General features: G+C 32.4%; 1 protein-coding gene across 2 annotated transcripts in view; it reads left to right on the top strand.

The window, feature by feature from the left end:
• Positions 1–1,094: 1,094 nt before the first annotated feature.
• LOC149420286 (scoloptoxin SSD14-like) overlaps positions 1,095–7,225 on the top strand; it is a 101,853-nt gene continuing 95,722 nt past the window's right edge. The window contains exon 1 of one of the 2 annotated variants that reach the window (XM_089636578.1): positions 1,095–1,410. The gene's annotated coding sequence lies outside the window, so the exon portion shown is untranslated. Of the gene's footprint in view, positions 1,422–7,225 lie in introns of both variants that reach the window. The other variant, XM_089636579.1, reaches the window with a different exon arrangement.

The following is a 7,225-nucleotide window of genomic DNA, read 5'->3' as shown; positions in this document are numbered from 1 at the left end:
TATTTGAGATCAATTTTTTTTTAAATCGACCACTAGTTAATATTTTTTGAAATGGGTCGAAGCGTATAGTACCCGGCTCCAAAAGTTTTAAACTGTTTAATTGGCTAAAAAAATGAAAACAAAAGTAAAAAGATAACAGAAATGTTCAGATCGAAAAAAAGGGTTTTCAATGTGTTGTAGATTCACCAATTTCCCGCATGTACAACGATTTTCCGGACACCGTGTAGAAGAACGATAGTAACTACGTAGACGTACATTTATATGAACTACCAAGATTGCATTAGACTATAAAAAAAAATCGCATCAAAATTCCGCTCACATTCTTCAAGTTGATTCGTTTTTAAAATACGTTCAGGGTCGTTTGGAAATGATTGTGCGAGCAATTTATTATTGAAGTGAAACTTCTTTAGGCGCGTAATGGATTTTCGATGGACGGAGTAAAACCGAGTCAGGATCGACACGAAAATGCGGGTACCCCCACCACCGCTCACCGTTCACTGTCCCTCTCTCACCATATGCGCTTGTTGAGGTGGGGGAGCCGCTCACGAACGTTCTCTCTCTTCTCTTCTTTCCTCTCTCTCAGACACCAGCGAACTGCGCCACGCCAAGCATCAGCTGCTTGGTTAGTATACTGCGTCGTGAGTGTAATACGAGTGAAATACGTAATTGATTGTGGTTCATACGGTTTAACAAAAGAAGTTTCACTTCTGTCTTGCGTAGGCTTGACACACCCACTTTTTTTTTAATGTGATATGACCGTGTTTCATTGGACAACTTGTATAATTCCTTATTTGAAATTTAAAAAATGTTACACGCTTAAAATATACGGTTTATAAATAGGTATTTAAGTATCAACTAATATATCTTATGATTTCATGCTAAAGTCATTGATTTCTGGGGAATATTTGGTTTTGATTCATTAAATAAGTAGAAACATACCTTTTTGTAATTGTTGTGAGGTCTACTGTTCGCAGTTTCTACTAGTAAAAAAACACATACCTACTAGTAAAAAAATGTATATTCGTCGCTGTAGGGTTACAGTAACTCTAACACGTGGGTGATGCAGGACTCGCTTCAAGCCAGTCGGCAAGCAGACAGTCTGCAGTTAGTCCCCACCTCACACCTTCCGCTCCTGCGCTCCTAGCTCTCCTGGCAACAATCCTTCCTACAATCCTGCCGAACCCCGGCGACAAATCAGTGTTACTTCTTACTTGGTATTTATAATACGTTTATTCTCGACAGTGTTACGTTATACTTTGTAGTGTTACTTGTTAAGTTATTAGGCAGTGTTACCATACCAACTGTTAGTTGTGGAAAGACAAGGTGTCGGGGACGGTGAGTTGGTAGTGTCCGGTTAGAATTCGCGGTTTGACCGTTGCTGTTATCGCGTGTTTTGGAGTGAAGTCTGAAGTGAGTTTGATGTACGATTTATTGTAATAAACCGGTTTGTGGAATGAGATTTTGATTTGTTTAAAGTTTAGCTATTTATTGTTTGACAAGCGGTTGGAATTGTTGTAGTTTTATTGATAATCTTTGATTGTGTTGTTAAGTTTGCATCTAGTACTTACCTGATTAATAGTTACTGTGATATGAAATTTTATACACATCGTCCCATTCGTTCGTTTATCAATATAGTTTTTTTTCAATTATGGATTAATTTTTAAGGAATTATGCCGTGTTGCACTACTTTATTGTTTGGCTAACTTTTCGGACTGCTTTACGGTATCCATCATGTGTAATTGTTTATTACTACACATCTGCCCTGATCCTCGACACTGTAACGCAGTCCGAGAAGTTAGCTAAAGAAGGAGGTTTCGCAATTGTAGTAATTTCCTAAAAATATATCAGGATAATTCTTTTAGCCGTGAAAACCTAAATCATATCTTCCTTTTGAATGTTTATAATTATTGAATATCTAAAGTCGCTATCCGCGTCTGTCTGTTTTTGCGCTTTGTTCTTCCGTTCACTATCTATGAGGATTATTTAATTATAATTTAATTCTTCCATTCACTATATGAGGATTTCTTCCCGAATATTTATGTCCATAATACAAGCATATTATATTTATATAAAGTAGAGAAAGTCGAGCAATGCCGGGAAACGTCTGCTAGTATATTTTATTATGTCTCTGTTTAAAAATTAATACTGTTAGATTGATAATTTGCTCGATATTTGTTCCCTTCATAACTTTCGAATGTTGTAATTCTAAAATCCTTGTTTTCAATATTTGAAATATACCAAAATCTGATAAACCGTGCACAAATAATAACACAAGAAGATGAAGGTTCTATGTTATAATAATTGTTCAAAAATTATTTATGAAGCGAATAGTTATGTAAGCCATCTGTCATAATATCAGCCCACCTTCACATCACAGACCATTATTTAATAAACATTTTTACAAAGTATCGCTTTGGTAGGATACTTAAAACTTTTAAACTTTAATTAATTAATTTATCTTTTGATTCTTTTTTATTTACTCGAGTATTTTGCATTCGAATTTGTAATAAATACCTTTGTTTATATTGTTATGTAAAGTTCCCAGTCTGTTCAAGCGTTGTAATAATACGAGTCTCTAATTCCCTTATCAGTGTAATAAATGTCTACCGGTTTATCTACGTACCTATTTGTATATCAGGCTGAAGTTTAGCTGTTTAACTTTAATACTTTGTTTTGTAAAGGTGACAATAAAGCAAGTAGTTCAGTGAAAGTCAGTGTTCCACATTTTGAGCGCGTATAACTAATTTATTGTTTCGTGTACGGAACGTTATAAAGTTTTTAACTCTTCTGGCCTCAGTCAAATATCATCGCTTTGAAATAAAATCCAAATAAATGGAATATTTCTGAACGTATCGGTCATAAAATAAACTCTATTATTTTATTATTATAAATAAATATATATTTTTTTGGGATATTAAAATTATGAATGCAAATATAAAAATGGCCCAACTTATGTTTTTTTAAGCTTAATTTACTGATAACAAAAACATACACAAAAACAAAATTATTTTGTTTAAATAAATGTAGAACAAACATTACTTTAACCTCACATTTATGACGTTCTTTATAAAAATAATTAATAAAAAATGAAGAAGTCTCATAAAAAAATTTCAAATCGCGATCGGTACTTTTCGTTTCACAAAAGTGAAAATTTTAATTGTTCTGTGGCTAATTTCACAAAATTTCATAATTTTTTCTCAAATTGCGTTAGGAACCTTCTAGATTTGGATATAAAGCATTGTGATTTCTCTTTCTAACACCGTTTAGATCATATTTCTAACTAGAACAGTAAGGAAAACTCAACGATTTCTGTAAGACCATATGAGTTGTTCCCAAATGCGAACGAATTAGACTGAAAGGGTTAAAATAACTCCGTCTCTGGAAATATTGTAAGATTCGATGCATATTTCCTAAATTATCTTAAAAATAATAATTCCTTTACATCGTTAGTAAATTGATTCGTAAATGTGGGTACCTTCTCAACATAGAGATAAAGAATTCATATGTTACAGATCACAACCAAATATATAATTTAAATTTATTACTCCTGATTACTTCAGACGAATATGAAAAGTAATTTTAATTACAAAAAAAAAGTAAGAAAATTCTTACTTCAGAACCAGATTATCCACTAGACAAAATAATTTTAATATTTCTAGAATGTGCATTTCACTACTTACAACCTATGAAGAGACAAAACATTAACAACCACAAAAACTATTAATTGCTTGTCAGTTGTGTAGGGTCGGAGCGCGTATATTTGATTGTATTTCATTATGAATCTTTCAAAAATGAATTGAAATTGAAATTTGAATTTTATAACGTTCTTAAAATGAAAAAAGAGATTGAATTGAATTGAAATGAATTATTTTTTTAAATCTAGGCTAAAAAACATGAAAATAGATATATTTTTAAGTCAACAGACAACACTACTTACTTAAATCGGTTTTGCAATGCCATTTGATTGTTCAATATTTATATGCTAATAAAAAACGTTTTCTTTTTAAAACATTTAGTACATACCTATTTTTATATTTGGTTTAAAACTTTCTTTGTAAATGTAATATTTTATGTAGTTTTTGATTTCGTTACATTTTAATACCATTTGTTTATATATTTTATCTTCAAATTATCTTTATTTTTTATCTTGAATGATAGAAATTTTATAATAATTACTGTAATACCCACACACAGGTTTTGTCTTTGTGGCATTTTTTACTACTCACTTTTTTCGAAATTTATAAATAAGTTTAAATATTTTTAAGTTCTATTAAACATCTAACAATACCTACACTAAGGACGGATTGTTTCGGAGGATTTGAACAATTCATCGAATTTCAATGTTGATTTCCGGGTTCTGTGAAAGTCCTATTCCAGTTCTGTTATTATATCAGCATAGGGTAGTTGCTTAACGGAACTGAAATAAAAACAGAACTTGAAAAAATCTTTCACAGGACCTGAAAATTAACTTTGAAATTTGAAGAATTGTTCAAATTCTCCGAAACAACCCGTCCTTAATTTAGACAAAAAATCTAATGAAAATTAGAAATAATATGAGTTTGTCAAATTATTCTTAAGGATCGTTCAGTAAAAATGAAAACCGGGTTTGATTTTTAGATTAGTTCCACGAAAAAATTCCACAAAACCAGTTTCATAATCACGGGTCCTATAATATACATAAAAGTCAGTTTACCTGTGGGCTAGGGTGGGGCCACGCATTTTTGGGACTCTTAGATACAGGGTCCGGCAAACAACATAACAAATAAAATATAACATTGATGAAGAAGATGATACTAACAAATCTAAACTAAACATGAAACAGAACAAGAAACAGAAAATAAAAAGATACCGGTCACAACAAGGAATCGAACCCAGGATCTCTTGTTTTACAAGGACAGCGTCTTAACCACTAGACCATTGGGACTTTGTTATTAAACATCATATTTTTAGATCTCATTTTTTAATTAAAAATTAACAATATTATCTGGCAACATTTTTTTTCTAAAATATGAATTCTGTATTTTTAAGACAACTATGAATCGAACCCAGGATCTCTTGTCTTACCGGGACAGCGTCTTAACCACTCGACCATTGGGACCTAGTTATTAAACATCATATTTGTCGATCTCATATTTTAAAATCAGAATTATAAATATTATCTAGCAACTTTTTTTTTTCCTAAAATATAATTTTGGAATAGTTCAAAGTTACTCGTTGCATGCATCTCTAAAAGCTGTTAGATAAAGTAGCAAAAACACTAGAACGGTGTGCTCTGGTATCAAGAAATTTGTATTTAATTAAACACACGAATATCTAGAGATACGCAACTATATTCAGCTTGCAACTAAATTTTCCATAATGAGCTGTGGAACTTTGAAATAGCCATTTAGCTTTTAAGAATAAGACGCCATGTTGTGAATCGGGTATATGAAATTCTAGTTGTTTAAAAAATTATATCTTCAAATGCCAGCATCCCACAGGGATCGGTTCTGTCTCCGATGTTGTTTTCTCTTTACATTAGTGAACTTCTATCGTGTGAACCAGTACAACGTTGTCGTGTAAAACAAATAGATTCCCAGCTTTATTATAATTCCTTTGATACCTACTATGATGATTCATATCTTGAATACATGATTGTCTTCCTAATAAGTACTACTAATGGTTAACGTCACTTAATTCTATTTAAAAAAAATTAAGGTTGGTATTATTAACACGATAATGCCAGAATTCCACTTAAATATAAACAATAGGAAGCTATAAACCACAAAAATAATACGATACAGACAGAATTGTCAAATTACATAATATTAGTGTCACCGATGACTTGACTAAAAAGTTTAAAATACATTATTTCGCCCACCGGACTCTGTAGGAAGTTAATAGTTTAGGTAACTACCTAGCTATATGCATTAAATTAATATATACACATTGTCCGACTAGATGAACCTAGGTATGACTGGTATGAAGCTACCGGTTGCTATGCTAGATCGTTGATAGAAATGTCTGTACTGATCTTGATATACGAGTACGTTAATGAATCTGATCTCACTTTTATCAAGATCAATTTCTTATTATAGGTGTTGCTTCCGAATTAAAATTCCGATGGTCCATTCAATTATTGCCCAAGGCCAGAAGATTGAACGACCATTAAATGTTATGAAAATATACAAGGAATGAGAGTCTGGTGGAGATATTGGTGCATAAAACGACATTGCGTATTTACTCGTATTCCTGAGCTTTTAAATATTGATTCAATGAATACCATTTCGATGATTCTGATGCAACGTACATAATCCAAGGTTTGATATCGCCGATTATCAAATAGAAAATCAGAATAACTTTTTGAAAAAAAATATGTATTGCTTTACAATCTTTGATGATGGCCCTGATAATGGACACTGTAACGCTGTCCGAATCGTTGGCAAAAGAAGAACGAAGCGTAATACTTGGCCTTGAAAACCTCAAAACATGCCTTTTAGAAAAGGCTTTAAGATACTCCTGAGTTTGCCTTGTATCTGCGTCATCTTGAGGCATGCAGTGTGGATTTTTAAAGGAAGGAGAGGGAGTTCTGGGATTGAAGAAGGTGGGTAGGTATCTGGGGGTAAGTGTGTTCAGGAGTGACAATTGAATCCGTCCCTCGATGCCAATCATGCGAATGTATCAAAGCGATGGGTCGAGAGAGTCCGGCTGGAGAGCTCAACTGGTCTCCCTCTTACCGGCTTTTCTCGACCCGAGCCACGCAGCTGGTGGGCAAACGCATCAACCACCTAGTCCTGGAAAAAACCTCACCCTATGAACCCAGGTACTCCTGCTAAGTAATCAAACGTAGCGAATCACTTCACGAGGTCAATAATTCAATGGCCCCGGGCGGTGGAACCCATATTAACCTTGAAAGACATATAAAATAGTACGCCTGTTAAAGTTGAATTTCCGATAATTGTTTATTGTAGTATATAATAATAATAAAATAGTTTTATTAAGGTTGTTTTCAATTATGTTTCAAAATGTATAATAATTGTTTTTTATGTTATATAGTAGGTTATTGCATACTTAAGAAGAAAATTGTATTTTCTTTAGACATTAGATGGTTTTCTGTAGATCTTTTATTTGATTGTGTTTTGCATTAAATCTTTTAGAGAATTATTATAAACAGATAATTAGGTTTACAAAAAAGGTACCCATGAGTAATCAAATTAAAATTCAAATACATTAGAAAATATGAATA

Source organism: Hesperophylax consimilis, chromosome 10 (assembly GCF_061612785.1).
Source record: "Hesperophylax consimilis isolate HC1 chromosome 10, BYU_Hcon_1.0, whole genome shotgun sequence".
NCBI classification, from domain to species: Eukaryota; Metazoa; Arthropoda; class Insecta; order Trichoptera; family Limnephilidae; genus Hesperophylax; species Hesperophylax consimilis.
Note: the sequence above shows the minus strand (reverse complement) of the source record. Positions and strands in the feature narration are given on the sequence as shown.